This window comes from Chenopodium album, chromosome 24 (genome assembly GCF_948465745.1).
Source record: "Chenopodium album chromosome 24, dcCheAlbu1.1, whole genome shotgun sequence".
Classification (NCBI taxonomy): domain Eukaryota; kingdom Viridiplantae; phylum Streptophyta; class Magnoliopsida; order Caryophyllales; family Amaranthaceae; genus Chenopodium; species Chenopodium album.
Window position 1 is genome coordinate 24,642,371 of NC_137857.1, and position 24,913 is coordinate 24,667,283.

Below are 24,913 nucleotides of genomic sequence, written 5' to 3' on the forward strand. Positions count from 1 at the left end.
GCACAAAAGTAAAAGTCAAACAAGCAACATTGCATCATGCATAAGTATAGCACACTTAAACCTTGGGGATTAGCTCATTGACTAGGGGTTGCCAAAACCAGGCTTCTATCCCGAAATCAATAACAATCATCCCACCCATATCACCAACAAAATGTTGGGAGAGCGATGTCATCATGAGTCAACTCGTTGAGTGATTGATTTGTGCGTCGTTTCTTAAGGTATGGTACCTTGGACACCCAAGCCTTTTTGACCTTAGAATGGCAATATGTGAATTATAACTTGTGGCATGCTTATGTGATTACGTGACTATATGCAACATGTTAGGATAGATTTCTTTTTCCTTTTAGTTTGGTCTAGGTTCCCAATTACGAGGTTGTCTCTTCGTAATTTAGAGTCACGTTCAACGGGTAACATAAAAAAAAACGAAAAAAGAACGATGTAAAAGAAAAAGAAGGGAAAATAAAAAAAAAACGCTCGAACAAAAAAAGAAAAAAGAAAAAATTCATACGAGCAGGTGGCGCGCGCAACTCACAGAGTTGCGCGCCCAGACCCAGCGCAAGACAATTACTTGCGCGCGATATCCGCACGCAACTCAATTACTTGTGCGCGCCCACTGTACGAGTCAATTTTGATTTTGCAAAATTCAAGTTAATTCGTGAAAACGATATCTTTATTCAAGAATTGTTGGGGGCAATGTTATTCGTTCGAATATATCTTGCGTCATTTTCTTTTTTCTTTTCCTTCTTCCCCTTCTAAGCAAGCATATTGGTTTACTTATCCTTTTGTACTTCTTTAGGGCCGGTTTCCAATCTTAGGAAAGAAGAATCCCGGGCGCTCGCCTTCTACGTTTACCACCTAAAGATCCAACCCTTTCAAACTATTCTCCTTCGACAACTAGTCCTAGTCCAATAATGATGTCTACCATTCAAGAACTTCAAGAGGAGATTCTTCGTTTGAGCGAAGAAAAGGCTCAAGAAGCCGAGGAAAGGAGAATTAAGAAAATTGAAAAGGCTAGTAAGGAAAATGCTGAAGCTTTAGCCTTACAAGAAAAGATGGAACAATTATCCATCAAAGAAAAGTCGTTAGAGAAGCTAGTTCTTCGTTCTACAATGGGGAACAAGTACTTTGACGTAGAAAAGTTTGCTCCTCCCGCAGGACTTGCTTTACTGGAAAAGTTCGTAGCTACGGACTTACCAATATTCAAGGTGACCAATAATCCACAAAATCACTTAATGTGTTTTATTGGCACCATGGCACTAAAGGGGGTTGATCCTAAGCTTTACGCTTTGACTTTCCCCTTGTCTCTAGACCTAACCGCAAGAGAGTGGTACTATGGGCTAGATCCAAAATTCAAAGCATCATGGGAAGATGTAGTTTCGGCTTTCATTACCCAATATGAGAGAAACGTAGAGTTCAAGTCCACTCTACGTGAACTCGAAATGCTTAAGCAAGGCGACGATGAAGGTTTCCTTGCTTTCTATGGTATATGGTGAGAAAAGGCGGCCCACCTTGCCCAAAGGCCGCCCGAACTCGAGCTAGTACAAAAGTTTATTGACAATTGTCATAAAAAGTACAACAAACATCTATGTTACCTTGGTTTAGACACTTTCCAAAAAGTCTATTCCGTGGCTACTAGGATTGAAGATGATCTTGCTAAAGAAAAAGCAAATAAGCCTCATCATCATCAACCTAAAATTAACTACAAGAAGGGGAATGATGGCTCATCATCCTTTATTGACGTATTTGCGACCTCCACGCAATACCACAACACCAATTAATACAATGATCCTAGGAAAAGATGGACAAAAGAAAGAAAATTTACTCCATTTCCTGTAAGCTATAAAGAATTGTTAGAAAAATTAAATGAAAAAGGCTTACTTGCACCAACAGGACCAACACCACCCACTACACCAGAAAGAAGATTTCCTAATTGGGATGGTAATGCTTATTGTGCTTATCATAAAGGAAATGGACATGACACTGAACGTTGCTTTGTCTTAAAACATAAAATACAAGAGTTGGTAGACGATTGGAGAATTCCCATGCCTAAACCAAACAATAATGCATCCCCCTTGGGGGTGTTTCACATTGATGAGGACCATATGGGAAGCGATACGTTCAATCCATTGAACTACATCACACCTATAGGAGAACCTCTACCCACAATACTCAGAGGGGCAACTAATGAAGTATGTGGGCTATGGGACGACTACTTTCAAGACTTATATGTCTCTAAGTATGTCGCCGTCCCACCTCCATCTTGTTTACAAAATGAAACAAATGGAGCGCTTGATTGGGATCATTTCTTAGGGAAGTCACAAGACTTATCAAATCTCTCCTTGGATGAACAATGACATCACGCTCAACTCATGGAACATCTTGAAATGGCGGCACGCTCAAAGCCTCTAGAAGAAAGTTGGTTCATAAGTCCTACAACTAATCCAAACGAGATAGATCATTTAACTCGTTCTGGACGAGTTTACCAAGCACCACCACCAAATGGATCTTTGACCACGCAAAATCAAGGTCAAGTACAAAATACAATATCACCTCCTCTTGAGGTGGAAGATCCATTGGTCAAACAACTTCGCCAATCCAAGGCGAAAGTTAGCATTAAGGGACTCCTAAGTACTTCTAAAGAACATAGGAATACCCTTATGAACGCTCTAACGGCTTTGTCTGTAAGCACGGACACAACTCCCCAAGATCTCGTTAGCTTGCTTACTAGCGAGAAATCTGACAAATCAATCATTTTCACTAATGATGATTTGCCTTCAAAAGACACTATCCACAACAATGCATTATACTTAACTGTGGGGTCAAGGGATATAACATCCCTCTAACTTTAGTAGACAATGGGTCAGCTGTAAACGTATGCCCATTGCAAACTGCAAAATACTTAGGCCTTAATCCAGAAAAAGATTTTCAATCAACAACACAAAGCATTAGGGCCTAGATAACTCGAGAAGATCGGTTTGTGGAATTGTTAAGCTACCAATTACCATAGGCCCAATACAAAAGATGGTTGAATTCCATGTTATGGACATAAAACCTACGTTCAACCTTCTACTTGGACGTCCTCGGATACATGAGCTTGGTGCAATACCATCCTTACTTTATCAAATGATTAGGTTGAACTATCAAGGGCTTCCTATGAATATACATGCTCTCCACTAAAAATAGTAATAAATGATCAATCACTCCTAGAAATAAACCATGATAATGATGAAGAGGACATGTGGGGATTCGCCGCAGAGCCAATCTACACAATAGAAATGGAAGAAGACTTGGAAGAACCTTTCAAGCTTGATCCATATTCCACCCAGATAGTAAACAACATCTTATTTAAGAGTAGTTACTTTCTTGGGATGCCTTTGGGGATAGGAATGAAGAAATCTTTCTAGCTTCCTATCCCAAAGAAAAGCTTCTCCTTTGGATTGGGATACAAACCAACTAAAGAAGAATTGAAGTCTCACGATGCGAAAAGAAAGGCACGTAGAGATGACAACAACAAGGGGATAGTCACTTTACTCCCATCCTATCAACAAACCCTTAATGGGAAATTCATTAGGGAGGGAGAGGACTACCCATGCTATGACTTTCTAGAACCATTAGTTTTGGAAGGAATCAAGAAGCCTGGATTCGAAATACTTCACGATTGCTACTTCTTGGATGACGATTTTAGTATCGTTAAATCAAAGTACCCAACTCCAGGGTGCTATGATAGGCAAGCATTCAACTTGCTATTTGGACAAGAGCAAAATCATGTCGCTACAATGACCAATCAAAATGCCATCCAGGATGAAGCTTTTGACCCAACTTCATTGATCACCCCTTCTAATGAAACCTTGGAGCATGGATGAAAGAAATCTTACAAATGGACCAATCACAAAGGCGATAAGCTGGAAATCTTCACAGGCGAAGGGAAGATGTTTGAAGAATCGGACGACGGATCTATTATAGACTCTAGTGAAGCTGAAAATTTAAGCCTTGTGGCCATTACTGAGTCTTTAATTTCTAGTTCTAAGTATGAAGATCCCAAAAAGGATTTTTCTTTTAATGTACTTTCTTTTGATTCTAATAATATGAGCTCTATTTCCGAGTATATGCCTTCTTTTGAATCTTTTGAATGCTATAATAATCAATCTAATGAAGATGATAACATTAATAAGTTGGTTGAACTAATGAATGAATGAGAACAAAAGAACCCTATCATTGAAGAAACTGAAACAATCAATATAGGAACTAATGAAAACAAAAGAGAAGTAAAAATTAGCTTAACTTTAAATCCGGAAGAGCGATCGACCCTCATATCGACACTCAAAGAATTCGAAGACGTGTTTGCTTGGTTATACAAGGACATGCCTGAAATAGATAGGGAAATCGCGGAACATACCATTCCCTTGAACCCTACCTCTAAACAAGTAAAACAAAAACTTCGACGAATGAAACCTGACGTCGAACTAAAAATAAAAGAAGAAGTAGAAAAAAAGTTGGTGGCAGGATTCATTCGCGTATGTAATTACCCAGAATGGTTAGCGAACATCGTTCCAGTCCCTAAAAAGGATGGACGAGTTTGCATGTGTGTCGACTTTAGGGACCTTAATAAGTCTAGCCCTAAAGAAGATTTTCCTCTACCACATATTCATATATTGGTAGATAACACAGCTGAACATGCAATGTTATCCTTTATGGATGGATACGCAGGTTACAACCAAATTTTAATGGCAAAAGAAGACGAAGAAAAGACATGCTTTATTACCCCTTGGGGTACTGTAGGGAATATTTCAAGCACTATAACCCCAAGCCTGGACCCTACTGTGATCATACACTTAAGTATGGTAGCGTTCCAAAGGGAAGAAAGCTAGAGCAAAAGAGTTGCCAACAAGTTTTAGGAACTTGTAAACCCAAACCGATCCAGGAGATCGTCAAATCCATAAGGTCAGGAACCAAATAGGGTTCGGGGATGAAGGTACGAATCCAATCTACAAAAGAAAGGACCCGCCCTATAAAATAGGCCTCTACTTTGTTCTGCTCGTATTCATGTGCGCTTTTTGACTAACATGCAAACCTTAGATTAACCCTTAACCTGTTTATCTATGTTGGTTGAATATTAATGCACAAATAAAACTATTATTGGCGATCACTTGAATTAAAATCATATTATCCTAAACCAAATTATCAATTATCTTATTAAGCGTGATTTCAAGTACAAATTCCCTTTAACAAGCATAAAAGGTGTGATCAAGCAATAACAATAAAATATAATATCAAGCAACATAAGCATAATCATAAGAACAATAATGATAATAATAATATAATCATAATCATGTTAATAATAAAGCTTAAATATAATAGCAAGATCCTAGGCATGATACTAAAAAGATTAATAACAAATCCTAGCATGTCACTAAGCATTAAAGATCAAAGCTTTAAACCTAACATGTTACTAACATGCTATTAGAAAAGAGTAAAAGACACTCTAAACATGATTCTAGAAAGCAATGAAAACATCCTAACATGATACTAGGAATTAATAGATCATAAAAATGATTTCTACATTGAAAGAGAGTAATTAGATTACATACTTTGAAGCCTCGTACCTCTTTCTAATAACAAAATACACAAGTTAGTAAACTTCAATGAAAATAATAAAGAATAATTAAAGAATTAAATTAAATAATTGAAAGAAAGAGTTAAAAAGTTTAGACTGGATTTGGGACCAAACCCTCAGAAATTATCAAACTTTCACGTCTAGGGCGAAGGCAACTTCGAACTTGTTTAGGTTTTTCAAGATCTTGTGAATGCGGTATTGTGTTTGTAAAAAAGCTAGTTTAGAAAGAGAGAGAGAAAAAATTAAGTAATTCTTGATGAGAATTGATGAGAGAATTGATTGTTGATGAGAGTTGATGATTGAAAAAGGGGAGATATGAACTCTATTTATAAGAAAAAAGAGGGTCGAAGAATTAAGAAAAGAATCCAAATTCGAATCGAAATAAAACTCGTAGACAGCAGTTTTTGCGTATTTTGTTTTTATCATATCTTTTGATCAAGAATTCCAAATAAGTCATATAATATGTCGTTCGAAATCTCTTGAAGTCTTATTTTAAATGCAATTGGAATCAGATTAAAATCTTTTGTAGATAAAAAGATATGGCCGAAATAGTAGGACGGTGTTAGTTTTGGATAGAGTTTCGTATTCCTTTCATATCTTTTTCGTTATAGCTCAGAATTATTATTATAATATATCATTGGAAAGGTAATTTAAAGATCTATCCAACCATATAAAATTTGGATAAAAAAATATGAGGTATGAAAATAATATCTGACTGTCTTTGAACATATTTAAATCTGAATAGAAAAAGGAAAGTTTATAAAAAAGGAAAGTTTATATTTAAATCAAATTCCTTAATCTTATCTTTTTAAAAAAGGATAATTAAGATATTTTAGAAACTTATAGAAGATTCTAATCAATCCTAATTAGTTTAGGAATAGGATTAAATTTTTGGACCCTCCTCATGATCATTGGGTCGTAGGTAAATCCGGTTTGGGCCCAGTTTAGTATTTTGGCCATAACTTCCTCATTATTCATCGGAATTGGGCTTATAATAAATCGTTGGAACGGTCTTTTCAAGCCCCATCCAATTACATTATTATTGGACCCTTATCATGGACCAAACTAAACTGGATTGGACGTTTTTATAAAACAGAGTGGGTTTTCGAAAACAGAAAGAAAGAATTTTTAATAAAACTAACCGCAACACTAGACTTTTCTCACTTTCACCTCATTTGATTATGGTTTGACGCGAAAGGTATTCATCACTGGGTTTGGTTTTGGGGAGACACAAATGGGTGTCTACAGGTACGTATTGCTATACAGTCATACCATTAAGTTTAAAAAAAAAGCAGGAGCTACATCCCAAATTTGTTGCGCTGGTTTATGAATGAGCGCGCGCGCCAGTCGAGCGCAACTGATTGAGTTGCACTGGTTTGCGGTTTGCCTTATACGAAAAGCATATTTAAAACTTTTATATCTTTTGATTGCAAAGTCGGATTTAGGCGTGTGAGATATCAGTGGAAAGCTTTGGATGTCTACTTTCCAATGCTGCTAGAATTAGGTTAAAAGCTGTTACTGATCAAAATTTATAGCCGTTGGAGTGCAAGGGTGGGTTTTGGGCCCGGTTTAGTGTTTTGATCATAACTTCTTCGTTTTGGCTCGGAAAGCTCTTTGAAAGGGCTATCCATATGTATAGGCCTTTCACGGGAATTTGATGGTTGGTTTATCTGTTTGGCTCGGTTTTCAGCAATGTAGATTCCATTGGATACAATCATTGCATTTAACGCATTAGGGTCCGTTATTAACCAAGTTTAAACATGTAAGAACACGTTTTAGGCCTAATTAGTAATCGGACAATGCAAGGCTCTAAGATAACTTGGTCTCAAATATGGGAGTTAACTTACTTTATAGTGCTTTTCGTAGTCCATAAACACTTCAACTTTGATCTAGCATCAAGAACGGGTTTTTGTAACATCATCGCACTTCCTTTTCGGGACAAGAGGTCAAAAGTAGGTGTCTACAAACACTATTGTATATCATTGATTTATTTTCTAAATAGTACGTTAGATATTATAATAGAATATTTGAAAAAGATTTGGATGACAATTTATATGGATAACTTATGTATCATATAGTAACAATATTTCCTAAAAATAAGCAATCAACAGCCATCATATAGGCAATATTCTTCAAATAGATCTTAAATCTAACACATCCATTTTTAATCTAAATTTTCATTTTGATTGGTTGCTTTAAATACATGATTTTTTTTACCTTATAGAAAGATGGTTTGAATTTCAAATTACGCAAACCAAAAATACAAAAATTAATGTCCAAACCTATGTAATGAGAAAATCGATTAAAAGAAGAAGACGCAATTTCAGGATGCAAAGATATATAATGAGCAAATCGATTAGAGGAAGAAGACGCAATTTTTTTTAAAATTATCTTCTCATAAGCCTTGTTTGATACGTAGAACACAAGTGTGAATTTTGTGATATGTTTATAGTTCAGGAATTAACTTATGTGTAATTTGGTTATTACCTAAAAAATAAAGTTTATTGAGTTTGATTATTGACCATATGTATTTTGAATATTGTAAAAATTTCAACTTTATGATTTTTTTGACATGGAGCTGAGGGAAACCAACATTTTGATTTTATTTTACAGTAAGCATGTCAAAAAAAAAAAAAAAAATTGAACGAATCTGATCTTATTTTAGAAAAAATAAGATAGATTTAAAATCATAAACCTTAATTAAATTATCGTATTTTCCTAATTTTATCTTTCTTTTGAGGGAAAATACGTAAGTTATTATACTAAGATTTTGTGAATATTCTATTAACCAAATTGTCTAAAGAATAACAAAATCTGAGAAAAAACTAAAATTGAAGGGAAAGTAAATCTGCTATTATCCTAAGATTTATTAATATTCAATTTACCAAATTTTATCCTCTTTTTAAATTCATTTTACACGATTGTTTATCAAACATTCCATGGTTATTGCATTATTAAAGATATATATTATCATAATTCTAGGCGTGATAAAAATCAACAAAATACAATACCATAGGATATGTCGATGAAATCAAGTGGTTATCAGTGCGTAAATATCATGTGTGACAAACAAATTATATGTACATGTTTAGCTCTTTTAATTAAAAATAAGACTTCCCTTTTATGAATATTGTTCAGACCATTATTCCACTTAATTTTTTTTTTTTTTTTTTTTTTTTTTTTTTTTTTTTTTTTTACAAATGTATAGATTTTAAAAGTGTGAATAATAACAGTTTTGAAACTATATAAACTAATATACAACCATTGGGTCATGAGATAGATACAAACTATTTAGACAGCTAAGATAATTAGATATTAACAATAAATCTAAAAATTGGTAATGCCAACAACATTTTATGACCATATCCAATAATTAATTAATTTGTTTACGCAGGTAAATCCCTTTGGATATTTGGTAAATTCCTTGTTTATAAAATAAGGTTTAAATTTTAATCTAAGTTTTTTGGGATCAAACAATACCAAAAAACAAAAATGTAAAAAAATAAAAAAAAATTATATAAATATATAATAATAATAATAATAATAATAATAATAATAATAATAATAATAATAATAATAATAATAATAATAATATTATGAAGCTCATCGGAAGCGGGTTAAGTATGAAGCTCGATGTCAGGCGATTGGATATGGTTTCATTCCCTTCTCCTTTTCTTCGCTTGGGGAATTAGAGAAAGAGACTGTTGCGTTACTGAAGCGGATTCAGAGGTTCTCGACGACGCAAGACATTGTGGCTCGTGTTGCAGCTCATATCTTCACTAGAGTAGGATTTGCAATAGCCAGAGGTGTGGGGGCCCAGATTGTATCTCGGCTTCCCACTAATTTATTGTAGGTTGTATGACTTTTGTTTTTGAGATATAATAATAATAATAATAATAATAATAATAATAATAATAATAATAATAATAATAATAATAATAAATTGTTAGTTTCTCTAAAAGTATTTAATCTAATATTCAAGTATATGCATACATAAAGCAAACCACAATAAAAAATATATATTAGGTACAATTTATACCAAACCTGGTTAACATGAACTGTGTTTGTCCAGTGAAGACCACATTCATATTTACTACCAATTGAGAAGATAATAAAATATTAATGAATTTAAAATCAGTAATTGGTAATGCCCAAAAGAACTTTGGGTCATATGTTTTTAATCAACGAGTGAATTTAATAGGTAATGTCCTATTAGCATTTGGGTTAATGTCTTATAGGCAAACAGAATTGAAAACTAAATCTTTTTTTTTTTTTTCGGATCAAACAAGTATTCCAAGACAAAAATCGTTGTCTTCTCTAATTTCCCTCACAAACCCTAGTTTTGAAAAATTGTTAATTTTTTTTTAAATTTTAGCATACATACAATAACCGATTTTACATCCCTTGTTTGCGATTATCCAATTAACATATATTGTTTTAGGATTAAGAACATTCCGAGATTGATACAAATATGAATCCAAATTTCGAATGAACTCTTCACATATAATATGTAAATCGATGCATATTTTCAATTTTCATTGACGTGCGAGTGTAAATACTGGACAAAGATTACCATAATGGTGGCTAATCTCATCCATGGATTAACAAACTTGAAAAACATTGATGAACATGAATGTTAATCCATGGATGAGATTGACCACCATTATGGTAATCTTTGTCCTGTATTTACACTTGCACGTCAACGAAAATTGAAAATATGCATCGATTTACATTATTATATGTGAAGAGTTCATTCGAAATTTGGATTCATATTTGTATCAATCTTGGAATGTTTTTAATCCTAAAACAATATATGTTAATTAGATAATCGCAAACAACGGATGCAAAATCGTTCATTATATGTATGCGAAAATTAAAAAAATAAAAAAATTAACATTTTTTCGAAACTAAGGTTTGTGAGGGAAATTAGAGAAGACAACGATTTTTGTCTTGGCATACTTGTTTGATCCGAAAAAAAAAAAGATTTAGTTTTCAATTCTGTTTGCATATAAGTCATTAACCCAAATGCTAATAGGATATTACCTATTAAATTCACTCGTTGATTAAATACATATGACACAAAGTTCTTTTGGGCATTACCAATTACTGATTTATATAATTCATTAATACCTTGTTATCTTCTCCATTGGTAGTTAATATGAATGTGGTCTTCACTAAACAAACACAGTTCATGTCAACCAGGTTTGATATAAATGGTAACTAATATTTATTTACTATTGTGGTTCGCTTTACGTATGAATATACGTCAATATTAGATTAAATACTTTTAGAGAAACTAACAATTTTTTTATTTTTTATTTTTATTTTTTACTTTTTATTTTTTTTAATTTTTCTTTTTGGGTATTGTTTGATCCCAAAAAACTTAGATTAAAATTTAAACCTCATTTTATAAACAAGGAATTTACCAAATATCCAAAGGGATTTACCTGCGTAAACAAATTAATTAATTATTGGATATGGTCATAAAATGTTGTGGACATTACCAATTTTTAGATTTTTTGTTAATATCTAGTTATCTTAGCTGTCTAAATAGTTTGTATCTATCTCATGACCCAATGGTTGTATATTAGTTTATATAGTGTCAAAACTATTATTATTCACACTTTTAAAATCTGTACATTTGTAAAAAAAAAAATTAAGTGGAATAATGGTCTGAACACTATTCATAAAAGGGAAGTCTTATTTTTAATTAAAAGGGCTAAACATGTACATGTAATTTGTTTGTCACACATGATTTTTACACGCTGATAACCACTTGATTTCATCGACATATCCTATGGTTTTGTGAAATTATTGATTTTTATTACGCCTAGAATTATGATAATATATATCTTTAATAATGCAATAAACATGGAATGTTTGATAAACAATCGCGTAAATTGAATTTAAAAAGAGGATAAAATTTGGTAAATAGAATATTAATAAATCTTAGGATAATAGCTGATTTACTTTCCCTTCAAATTTAGATTTTTCTCAGATTTTGTTATTCTTCACGCAATTTAGTTAATTGAATATTAACAAAATCTTATGATAATAACTTACGTATTTTCCCTCAAAAAAAAAAAATTAGGAAAATACCATAATTCAATTAAGGTTTATGATTTTAAATCTATATTTTTTTTTAAGGACTTACTTTAAGCCTTTCTTTTCTAAAATATGATCAGATTCGTTCATTTTTTTTTTGACATGCTTACTGTAAAATAAAATCAAAATGTTGGTTTCTGTCAGCTCCACGTCGAAAAAATCATAAAGTTGAAATTTTTACAATATTCAAAATACATATGGTCAATCATCAAACTCAATAAACTTTATTTTTAGGTAATAACTAAATTACACATAAGTTAATTCCTGAGCTATAAACATATCACAAAATTCACACTTGTGTTCTACGTATCAAACAAGGTTTATGAGAAGATAATTAAAAAAAAAAAAAAATTACGTCTTCTTCCTCTAATCGATTTGCTCATTATATATCTTTGTATCCTGAAATTGCTTCTTCTTCTTTTGATCGATTAGCTCATTATATAGGTTTGGGCATTAATTTGTTTTTTGGTTTGCGTAATTTGAAATTCAAACCATCTTTCTATAAGGTAAAAAAATCATGTATTCAAAGCAACCAATAAAAATGAAAATTTAGATAAACAATGGATGTGTTAGATTTAAGATCTATCTGAAGAATATTGCCTATATGATGGTTGTTGATTGCTTATTTTTAGGAAATATTGTTACTATATGATACATAAGCTAATCCCTTAGGAACTGACCCACCTCCTCATGCAGAAGCTAATCCCTCCCCTTGTCAGAGCTAAGGTAGTGAATATTAGGGTGGGATTAGCTTCTGCAAGAGGAGGTGGGTCAATTCGGCAGGAGGATGTGTCGGTCTGTCAATGAAAGTGGGCAAGGGTTATTAAATTTTTTTTTAATTTATAAAATTTATTAAAAAAAACAAAAACCAATAAAAAGTGACACGTGTCAAGGCACATTCTTGAACAGGTTAATAATTTGCCAAACCGATAAAATGCTCATTTTGAGCAGATGGGGTCAAAGGTGAGATTATTTTGGAACTTCGAAAAGGAGGGATTGTTTTGAGCAGAAAACCCAAAGATGGGATTATTAGTTTCCATTTTTTTTTAAAATTTTAATCTTGAAAAAAAAATAAAGCAGCTCACCCTATCCAAATAGGCTATGGTATTAATCTGGTAACTATTACTAAAACAGAAGATGTCGATGTCGTTACTGCCCATGTGTTGCTCTCTTAATAAAAAATTTCTTGCCTAAATGCAATGATGATTTCTAAATGCAATGATGATGTCATCATTTTTTTCTTGTAAAGTTATCATATTTAACATTTTTGAAATTTAAATATTATAAGCTTCTACCTTACAACTAAAACCTATCAATTTATTGTAAGAAATTGACACAATTTTATATAGCTCTTGTAAATGACCTCTTACATTGAGCTATGAATAAGACGATGTTGAATAGATAATATATCATTATTTTTATGAAAATAAAAGATTTTAAATTACAAAATGTACTTAATTCTTATTTATATTCACGTATAATAGTGATTTATTTAAAAATGTACAAATTAAAAATAGGTTTTATATAAACTGTGTATCGCACGGGTTCTAACCTAATCTTCTAATTGTACAAAATCACTATTTCAAAAAATTATACTGTGCATGCACGTTTATTAAGGACATTAGTGACCAAGTTTAAATCCATATAATTTAAAGTTGAGACCAAGTTTAAAGGAACCAGAGACCAAGTTTAAGGGAACCAGAGACCAAGTTTGTTATGAGATTGGACAAAGTTAAATTAAATAACGCCTTGCCCTCTCTGTCAACAAAAATTAGACGCCTTGCCCTCTCTGTCACCAAAATGAAAATCCAGTCAGTTAATCCGTCAATAGATATATGATTGACCAAGGGATCAAGTCGCTGACATAGGGCATTAGCAAGGGCAATCCGATATCTGATATTTGATCCGATCCAGAATTTTGGATAGTTTCGGATATTAAAATTATAATTTGTTTCTGAATACGAAATTTGAGATTTGTGATATGGATCCGATTCAAAATATCCGAAATTTAAAAAAAACTGGTCAAAATTTTATCTATCACATTTATTAGCACCAAAAAGGTTTATGTACACAATGATCACATATTTCATTACAAGTGGTACAAAAAAATTTGATTTTGGTTAAAAAAAAAAAAGGAACCGATGACCAAGTTTGATAAATCGATATAAACTAGAGACAAGTTCATGAAAGAACCAGGGACCAAGTTTAATTCCATTCAAAGTAGAGACCAAGTTTAAGGGAACCAAAGACCAAGTTTAAATCCATAAAAAACAGTGACAAAGTTTATTAAGGGAACCAGAGACCAAATTTAAATCCATAGAAAGTAGAGAGCAAGTTATTAAGGGAATCAGAGACCAAGTTATTATGATATGAGCTTGGACCAAGTTAATTAATTTATCAAGTCAACTAAATTAGAGGCCTTGCCCCTCTCGACCACCTAAATGAAAACCGAGTCATTTAATCCATCTACAGAAATACAGATAGAGGTGTCAAAACCTAACCCAACCGAATACCTAACCCAGCCGATCTGATATGAAATTAACCAAAAAAAATCCGATTCAGATTTTCATTCACATTTATACAATAATTTTGCATGACCCAAGTTTAATTCAAAATCCGACTCGATCCGACCCAACCTCATCGAACCCAACCCGGACATTTAAATTGACATATCTAGATATATGATTGACCATGGGATTAAGTCAATACGCCTCATTATTCCAGGTATTTATCATATCTCTCTAAACTACCAAAATACTTCTTCAGTTTCTTTTTACTTGCAACACAGTCTTGTGGCACGTGTTTTGAGGCCAGGTTTATGTAATGTAAACGGATAAATTATTCATTATAATTTTTACAAATGATACTTAACCCTATTCTAATCTTCGTGTAAAAATTATATTGATAAAATCGCTCGTTTACCCTCACTAATCATCTCCTAAAACTGCGTGCCTAAAAGGTGTGTTGCAAGTAAAAGAAAACGGAGAAAGTATATGATTTTGGTGAACCAAAAAAGCTATGTAAAACACCACATATATTTCAATACTTAAAAAATTGGTACCAAAAAATTTAATTTTAGTACAAAAGTTTTATTCATATTGTACTGAATCTAATCACACAACAGAAGGTGCCGCTAAGAGTTAATTTTTATTTTTATTTTTTGAGGGCCCGCTAATAAGTGTTTGATCCCGTGTCATGTACGATAATTTTTAATAACTATTATTTAATTAACATTATATTTAATTATAAAATATTACATCTAGCTAAGTATTAATTTGTAAAATGAATATCTTAACAATATGTATTTAACTTGTAAATAAATTTCCTTTTTGCACACTATTATTCGTTTTCTCTTATATATGTTGCATTTTTTTTTTCTCAATAATCAACTGACTTAAATTATAATTTCATATCTTTCTTGGCAAGCTTTTCATACATGATTAAATACAAAATAAAATAGGAAAATTTGATTTAAATAATCCAACCTTTAACGTATTTATTTTTAATAATCCAACCTTTTAATTATTCTACAATAATCCAAGCTTTGGGGGGTGTTCTATTCTATTAGGCCAAATAGGTCACTTAACCTATAATAATAAGTCACCTGCCATGTGTCACATTTTCATTTGTTCAAAAAATATTTTTGATTTAAAAAAAAAAAAAACATTCTTCCTCCTTTTTTTTTCCCAACCTCTTCATCTTCTTCCTCCCTTCCACACCTCCATGAATGACTCCATTTCCGGCCAGACCTACGCCCACCACTCCTCTACCTCCGCCAGCAAGGAACCCCACCCCACCAGCCACCACCCTAATCGAAACCTAGAAACACGACACCCAACCACCTCAAACCCGAACCTCAAACCCAGAAACCCCCGCCCACGCGAAACCAGATGGAAATCCCATCCATCTAAGCCCCTACCCCACCGCCAATTTTGGGGTTTTTCAGGTGTTTGGAGTGGTTTACGTAGCGAATCTTGTGGGTGTTGGGAGAATTTTGCCCAAAATCATCGAAAACCCGACCCTTTTCCCTCTTTCTCTCTCTGTTTAATTACCCTCCATTTGCAAGAAATCTTTGATCTTCAAAACCCTAGAATTTATCCCCAATTTGATTAAGGTTTTGCAAGATCAAGAATGGAATTCCTTAAGAACTCAATGGTTTCAGCAAAATGTATTTGGAATTCTGAGTTTTGATTTGTACTCGATGGTTTTGATTTAAAACTCTCGATTTTGATTTAGAATTTGGGTTTTTGTAGGGTGAGGCGTGGCTGGGGGGGGGGGGGTGCTGGCCGAAATGGCTGAAAGGGAGGGGACGGAGTGGCCGGAAAAGGGAGGTCAGGCCGAAGGGGGAAGGAGTGGCCGGAATTGGGGTTGCCGGAATCAATGGGGAAATGGAAGGCTGATATTCAAGTTTTTAATTAAAACAGTTAAAAAAAATGAAAATGAATTAAAAATAATTGAAAATGAAAAAAAAAAAATTACCTAAAGACCAGGTAGCAGGTCACCTTGGCCTAATATAATAGAATACCCCGCAAAGCTTGGATTATTGTAGAATAATCGAAAGGTTGGATTATTAAAAATAAATACGTTAAAGGTTGGATTATTTAAATCAAATTCTCCAATCAAATAATTCAAAAAATCCTTGTTTTTATTAATGGTAAAGTAGTACGTAACTCTACATATGTTATAAATTCGGTTAAGAAGTTTATGGTATCAATATATATTTGGAGGATACATTAAATATTTTGTAATTTTTTTTATGGGAAAATCTTTTGCAATCTTTTGTTTATGTTTAAGATTTATTTCCTATATAGATATTTAAAAAAAAAAAAAAAAGCTAAGGACACACCGAAAATGACACGTGTCATTGCTAGCGTTTCTTTTAGTATATAGTTATTGATGTTTGACTAGTTTTGTGCCCGTACAATGCACGGGTTGTTTACAGATTTTAAGATAAATTTTTAATCTGTATGTCAAATAATAAAACATATCATTGATACAAAATTAGTTAGGAATTGATGTGTTTTGTGAAACTTTAAACTATGTAGTAGGCATGTAATGACTAATAATAATATTCGTGAAAAACATTTCTTGACCCGTAACCTGAAATACTGTCGAAAATGACTCGTGACCTGACCCGATTGACATGTCTAGACATAGTTTAAAATTATTTTAGATTGTGAAACATATTTTTTTAATTGATTAGAATGTATTATAAATAATTGGTGGTACATTTTGAACTAATTCCTGCGCTTTCAAAATATATTATGATACAAAAAATAAATTTATATTATAATTTATGATAGTTATCATCTAATTATTTTTTGAATAAAATTATAATTCAATTTGTACATATGAAATATTGGTATTTTGACGAAAATGAAACTCTAAATTTACTTTTTCATCCTACAAATTGAATTCTATATAACTCTATCCTACGTGGCGCGACAGTTGGCGAAAAATTTGAACGCCAAGTACCGTTGTCTCGTCGCTTGGCTAAAAGTTTATCTTTATATATTAGTTATTAGTTTTGTGCCCGTGTGATGACCGAGTTGTTTATTGAATTTTAAGATAAATTTTTAATCTATATGTTAAATTTTAAAACATATCATTGATACAAAACTAGTTAGAAATTAATATGTTTTTGTGACGATTTAAACTATGTAGTAGGCATGTAATGACTAATAATAATAAATTAATAATATTAGTGAAAAATATTTCTTGACCTGTAACTTGGAATAATGACCCTATCTGAAATGACTCGTGACCCAACCCGATTGACATGTCTATACACAGTAATGAAATTATATTAGATTCTGAAGTATATTATTTTAATTGATTAAAATATATTATAAATAATGGATTTGGTACATTTTGAACTTATTCCTTCGCTCCAAAAAAATATTATGATACAAAAAATAAATTTTTATACAATAATTTATGATAGTTATATTATTTTTTGAATAAAATTGTAATTCGATTTGTACGTATGAAATATTGGTACTTAATCGAAATTACAACCCAAAATTTCCAAATTTGATTGAAAATAGATTTATAAACTAACTTTTTAATTTATCCTAAAAGTTAAATTCTATAACTCTATCCTACGTGGCGCGACATTTGGCAAAAAGTTGGAATGTCAAGTGTCGCTGTCTCGTCACATGACTAAAAGTTTAGCTTATATATTAGTTATATGATATGATATGATTGAGCTAATAAGAGTTTAAATCTGTAGACGATTGACCAAATCAAAGGTCATATTTTTTTTTCCAAAACAATCTATAAAGATATTAATACTACGTTTATCCCCCTTGGGAATTTAAGCCATTCTCACAAACACAATTAGATTGCTTCCTTGAAGGCTTCAACTAAGAAATATTACAAACATGTCCATTTCTATTATCTCTAACATTAGTATCACTCTATTTTTCACCGTTTCTTTTTGCCTAATTCGAATCAACTCGCAACTCAGCCATGATATCACCGGAACATGTTACACGGATGATAAGGCTGATCAATACAAATCTCAAACCAACATCGACGAAGCCATAACTCAACTCATATCCAAGGCATCAAACACATACTTTAATAATATATCAACCGGCTCCGGCATAAACCAGTTCAACGCCTTTTACTATTGTCGATACGATTTCCCACTTCAAACTTGTAAAAGTTGTGTCGAAAGTGCCTTCAATATAGCCAGTAGTTCATGTCTCCCAAGTAAAGAAGGCAGTAGATATTTCGAAGAGTGCGTGGTATATTACTCCAATCATTCACGCTCTAGCGAATCTTCAGGGGTTTCAGTACATAGTGGTCGAAATTTAACTATGAAAGAGCAATCTAATTTTAGCCAGATTTTGGACATCACCTTAAGCAGTCTCATCACTAACGTGAGTTCGGAGTTTAATAATTCTTCCCGTTACTTTGCAACCACATCAGAAAAATACTCGTCGACTGAAACCCTATATGCAATTGCAAAATGTAATCCGTATATTGCCCCCTCCAATTGCAGTACATGCTTGCGAGAAATGTTCGATTTGTTCAACACCAATAATATTAATCATGGCGTAAATGCACAAATGTCTACGCCTGACTGTCAATTAAATTACGTATTATCAGACGAGGAGCTAAGTCGTCCATGGAATTTTCAGAGCTATATAGAAAGACATCCAAATTCGTCATCTTCACCTACAGGTAGTTATCTATTCCTTATTAAACAATTGCTCAGTTCATCTCAAAATTGTTTTATAAAAAAGGTTTTTTTTTTTTCAAGACAAAATATTGTGGAGGTGGGTCAACGCTAGAAAGTTTTGTGAACTGACAAAATCCTTTTTATAGTTAGTATTTTAGAATATTTTACCTAAGTTTTGTGAACTGACGAAATCCATTTTATAGTTCGTATTTTACAATATTTTAGCTTATAGTTTCTTACAACATTTACTACTTTTTCTATGTTTTAAGAAAAAATTGACTTTTGCTACCTGTTAAAAACGCGATTTCATTTTGCTACCTATGAAAACTTTTATTTTATTTTACTACCTATCAAATCCCGTTTTTTAAATTTCGCTACCAGTTAACGGAATCCGTTTATAATTCCGTTAGTGAGATCAAGCCACCCTCATTACCACCTTCCGGCCACCACTCCCTCCTTAGCCACCCTAAATGCCTCCCCGTCAGCCACCAAAAAAAAAAAATTAAAAAAAAAAAAAGAAAACCAGCCACCCCTGCCACCCCTCCCCTAACCTGCCACCTCTTTCCTCCCACCACTGCCGGCGGCCGGCGCCCAGAATTTCAGCCGGCGCCAACCCATTCCCTTCCCTTTCCCCCACCCTACGCAGCCCCCTTCCCCCCTCCCCGTTCTCGCTGCCCCGATCCCCACCCCAAACCGAAATCCCCCACCTTATTTTCCCTCCCTCCACCGGAATCCGCCCCTAGCCCTATTTTCCCCACCGAAATCGACCCCCCTCCCCTTCCCCTATCGTTTTCGGCCTCCCCTTACCCTAAACCACCACCTCAAAACCAACCAAAACGAAACCCTAAATTCGTTTTTGGTGGTTGTGGGGTGGTGGTTTAGGGTTAGGGGAGGCAGAAAACGGTAGGGCAAGGGGAGGGGGGGTCGATTTCAGTGAGGGGGAACGGGGCTGGGGGCGGATTCCGGTAGGGGAAGGGGAAAGGGGGGTGGTTTGCTTCATGGGGTCGGGGCTGGGTGGGGGAAAGGGGGGTCGGGGCTGGGGGCGGGGTGGGGGAAGGGGGGCTAGGTGGGTTCGGCGCGCCGGCGCCGGCCGAAACTATGGGTGCCGGCCGCCGGCAGGGGGGGAGAGAAGGGGTGGCGGTTGAGGGGTGGCAGACGGTTGCTGGTTTTTTTTTTTAATTTTTTAATTTTTTATTTTTGAATTTTGAATTTATTATTATTTTAAAAAAAAAATTATAAACTTAACGGAATCCTAACAGATTCCGTTAATGGGTAGCAAAATTGAAAAAAAGTGCATATGTTAGGTAGTAAAATAAAATAAAAGTTTTGATGGGTAGCAAAAGTGAAATCGAGTTGTTTCACAGGTAGCAAAAGTGTTATACTTATCGAATCCGGCCGTATTTTAATATGTGTTACACATTCTTTTTGACAAACTTTTAAATAAAACGGATGTTCAGTAAATTACTGAACATCCGTTATAAAGTGACAATAAAATGTGCAAAAGTTACACTAAAATGCACAAAAGTTATCCTGACATATATAAGAGTTATTTATGCTTCATTGATCAATTTGACAAAAGTGACACTAAATTTGACAAAAGTGACACTAAATCTGAGAAAAGTGTACCTGATGTACAGTAAATTACTGAAAACCGGGTGTATACAAAAGTTTTCCGGTAAAAAGCTAAATTAAAATATTATACACATTCTTCGTTAACTATTATTTGCAACAAAGGGAGTGTTTGCAGACTTCTAGGCAAAATTTTGTTTGTGAGTGTAAAATGGATAGAGAAAAAGTTGAGTGCAAGTAAATATGTGATGAGGAGAGAGATAGAGAGAAATGATAACCTAAAAAGGAAATAAAGCATTTCTTGCACATAATAGTTAACATCCATTTATAGTATATGTTGTAAATAATAGTTAACGGAGGAAGTATTTCTTTGTAGTCCCCACCCAAACCTAATACTACTTTTTTATTGTATTTTTTTCTCACATTCTTTACTTTACAATAAAATATTAATCCCTCTATTTTATTTTACAATTTTTTAATATTCCAACTAACCCACTTACCTCTTATTTTATTTAAGTTAAGTAAAAGTTGCCTAAAATTATGAGCCTGTCAAATTGTAACACTTAAAAAAAAACACGAAGGAAGTATTAGGTTTCACAAAATTTGAATTTTATTAAGTAGTAAAAATCCTTAAAAAAAAAAAAAAAAAAAAAAAAAAAAAAAAAAAAAAAAAAACTAGTAGTCACTAAATAAATGACCGACTCGTTTTATTTCTTTTAGGAACACAAGGAAGCTCAATAGTCGGTGCAATGATGGCAAGTATCTCTAGTGTGGCATTGTGTTTGTTTCTCCTCTAACAACTATATACTTTAATAATGTTTATTGGCTTATTGTAAGGTGTGTTATAATAATGTAAAGTGTGTATGGCTGCTTACGCAACAATACATTTTGTTTATGTGCATTATAAGTTTTGCAAATTGTTCAAGTGCAAATATATGTTGTTTGATGAGCTATTCTTGTACTTTAATATATACTAAGAATGCTTTATATCTTGTACTTTTATAAAGTGTTAGATTTTTTTTTTTTATTAATTGAAAATAGAGGTACTTAACTTCAGTGGCGGAGCCAGGATTTACAATCCAGGGGGACGGAGTACAAATTAAATATCTCATAATTTGACAAAATATATACGGAATATGTATATACTCCGTATATGTATAAAATATTTACTGCGTATTACGTTAAATTTAACATCCCAAAGATCCAAAATGCTTAGACATACGATCCAAGAAAGATGAAAAATATTTGCATAAACTTTGGGGTTTCATTCTTTTAAACATAAATTGTCAGAGATTGAGTTATTTTCCAATTACTTGGACTTATTTAAATTAGGTGAATTATCGCATTTCATAATTAAATTCATAAATTAAAAATAAAAATCAATTATGACCAAATTGTATGTTTAAAATTACGGAGTTTCAAATAATGTGTGAATATGAAAATTAAACATTATGAAGAAAAAATTACCAACCCTAAAAAAATAACAATATTTAATTAAATATTTCAACAAAATAAAAACTCAATTAATCATGTAGTGAAAAACTTGTTATTGATGAGTTATAAAATTGATTATTATTTAATACTCGTATTATACTCTCATTTAGTTATTAAACAAATAAATTAAAGGTAAAATTACCAAGGGCATCATCAAATTGAGAATTATTAGTCTATGCATGATACATGATCATTAGTAGATCCAAACACATACAGAGTATACGTTAGACATTAGGCAGTAGTCAGTTAGTCACTTGTTTGTACATAATCACAATATCACATAAAATACCAAGTAATATATATGATTTTTTAACCCAATAAAAATAAAATAAATAAAAATCTAAAAGATCCCAATATTAGGCAAAATAAATACTGTACAAAATTTTTTTTTTCTATCTCATCTTTGGTTTCCATTTCATAGTAGGCGCCATATTTCCTCTTCTCCTTCCAAAGGATTCCATGTTCTTTCATTAATTTCACCTCCATGTCTCTTCTTTCTCCTTATATGAGTTTCTCTTTAATTTTAATCATTAAAAAAAAAAATTGATTTTTTTTATGAAGTGGGGGGACAGCTGTCCCCCCTTGTACCCCTCTCCCTCCGCCACTGCTTAACTTTGTGTACCTTACTTCATCTTTAAGGAATTAACTCCATAAAAAAGGAGGCTGGAGTAGTTGACTAGTTCTTCGAATTGTGACTAGTTCTCCATACAATACAAGTGTGACTTGTATAAATAGTAAAGAGCAAAATGGTTTTAGGTTTTTGTGAGTTTATGCGTGAAGAAATCACTATGCGTAATTGAGTAAGTTTACCAAGCTTCTAACTTGTCATATTAGTTTTAGATTTTGGGCATTGCTTGCCTAACATACTAGGTGTCGTACACTTGTATTGGGTTGGGTTATTTGGGTGAGTTTATTGTTTAATTTATACACAGTTTTGTAAGCTTCTTGGTGAGGCTGAGAGTTTGTACTTTGCCAGTACATGTAGTACTTTGGCAGTACGAGTGAATCTAAGTGTGGTGCTTAGGTTGGGTAGGATATGGTCCTATCAAGTAGCAATTCCAGTGAGGAACTTGTGAAATAAAGGTTCGTGTCTAATAGGTTGTAACTTGGTGTTTGCCCTATTATATTGGAGTTTGTGTGTTTGAAATCCCTAAGGCAGGGTCGAGGTTTTATTTCCAGTTGGGCCCTTGAAGGTTTCCTCGTAAAATCTGTGTGTGCTTGCAAGTTCCTATATGCATTGTATATTAATCCGCAAAAAGTAGTCATTAGGAACTCGATATAATTCACCCTCCCATCTTGTATTAATTGTCTCAACTAACAATTGGTATCAGAGCAAGGTTCTCACGTGTAAGCAGATAACTTTGCTGAGTAAGTTCCTGGAGAGATAAATTACAAGGAGAAACTAGCTAGAAGAAGGGTATTCCACCCAACGTTCACGCATGTTCAATGGTAAGTATTACACCTACTGGAAGAACATGATGGAGATTTTTATCAAGGCTGAAAATTACCAGGTTTGGCGTGTTATTGAAACTGGAGATTTTGAAATAACAGCAACCAATGACAAGAATGAGGTAGTTCCTAAACTTATTTCTGATTATGATAAGGAAGATTATCAGAAACATGAATTAAATGCTTTAGCTATAAAGTATTTGCACTGTGGACTTGGACCTCATGAACATAATCGTATCATGGGATGCAAGTCTGCTAAACAGATTTGGGATCTACTAGAGGTAACTCATTAAGGTACCAATTCAATGAGGTAAAACGTTCTAAAATTGATTTATTGATGTCTAGATATGAAAGGTTTGAAATGCAATCAAAGGAATCTATAGAGGAAATGTTAACTAGGTTCAATGATATTATTAATGAATTGAACTCTCTTGGAAAACACATTCCTATTGATGAACTGGCTAGGAAGATCTTAAGGAGCCTACCACAAGATGAACGTTGGAGATCCAAGGTAACTGCTGTTGGAAATTCTTGATGAAAAAACAAGAAAAGAGTGGTATTAATATGAGGTACATGTCCCACATTAAAAGAACCTAGACACTTGGTTGAACGAACGTAGACACCTTTGTGTTTTCAACGTATCCAGTCACTTGGCTAAATGAAACTAGACACCTTTGTGTTTGTGACGTATCTAGTCATCTGGCTGAATGAACCTAGACACATTCGTACGATCACCATGAGTTGTTTTCCGCTATAAATACCCTTGCTCTTATTAGTCATAAAAAGAATAACCATCACTTTCTCTCTTCTCAAAATTGTTAAACACGAGTTTAATCAATTCTGTTTTCTGGGCAAGTATTCTGAGTTCCAGTCGGGTTTGTGAGTGCACACAAATTCTTGCGCCGTGCTTATTTTGGAGGGCGACCGCTAGATGTCTACTGCACCGGGGTAGCGCGGAATCGTCTTTTAGGTCAGTGGTTTACCACGACGCGGCAATTGTCAATTGGTCTACACAACATTAAGATAAGTACTTTCGTCTAATTTTCTTATCTACTAACAATCTAAAAGACGAATGATATGATTTCTAAATTTTTGAATGGTTTGATATGTCAAATTTAGACGATGCTGTGATTCGGTTTTATTCCGGCAAACTTTGCTGTGTATATTATTCCTTGTTGTTCATGATGATGAATTAAGCAAGCTTTATTACAGTTAGTATATTGTTGTATGTCCAATTGTCCATGCTATATATGATTATTTATTTTATTTGCAATGATTAATATAATGACAAGTATGCTGGTTATTGATTTATTATATACTTCGTATGTCCGCTTGGTTACTCATGAGTATGTGAGTATACACTATTGTAGGGAATATTTCAAGCATTATGATCCCAAACTTGAACCCCACTGTGATCATACACTTAAGTATGGTGGCGTTTCAAAGGGAAAGAAAAGAGAGCAAAAGAGTCGCCAACAAGTTTTAGGAACTTG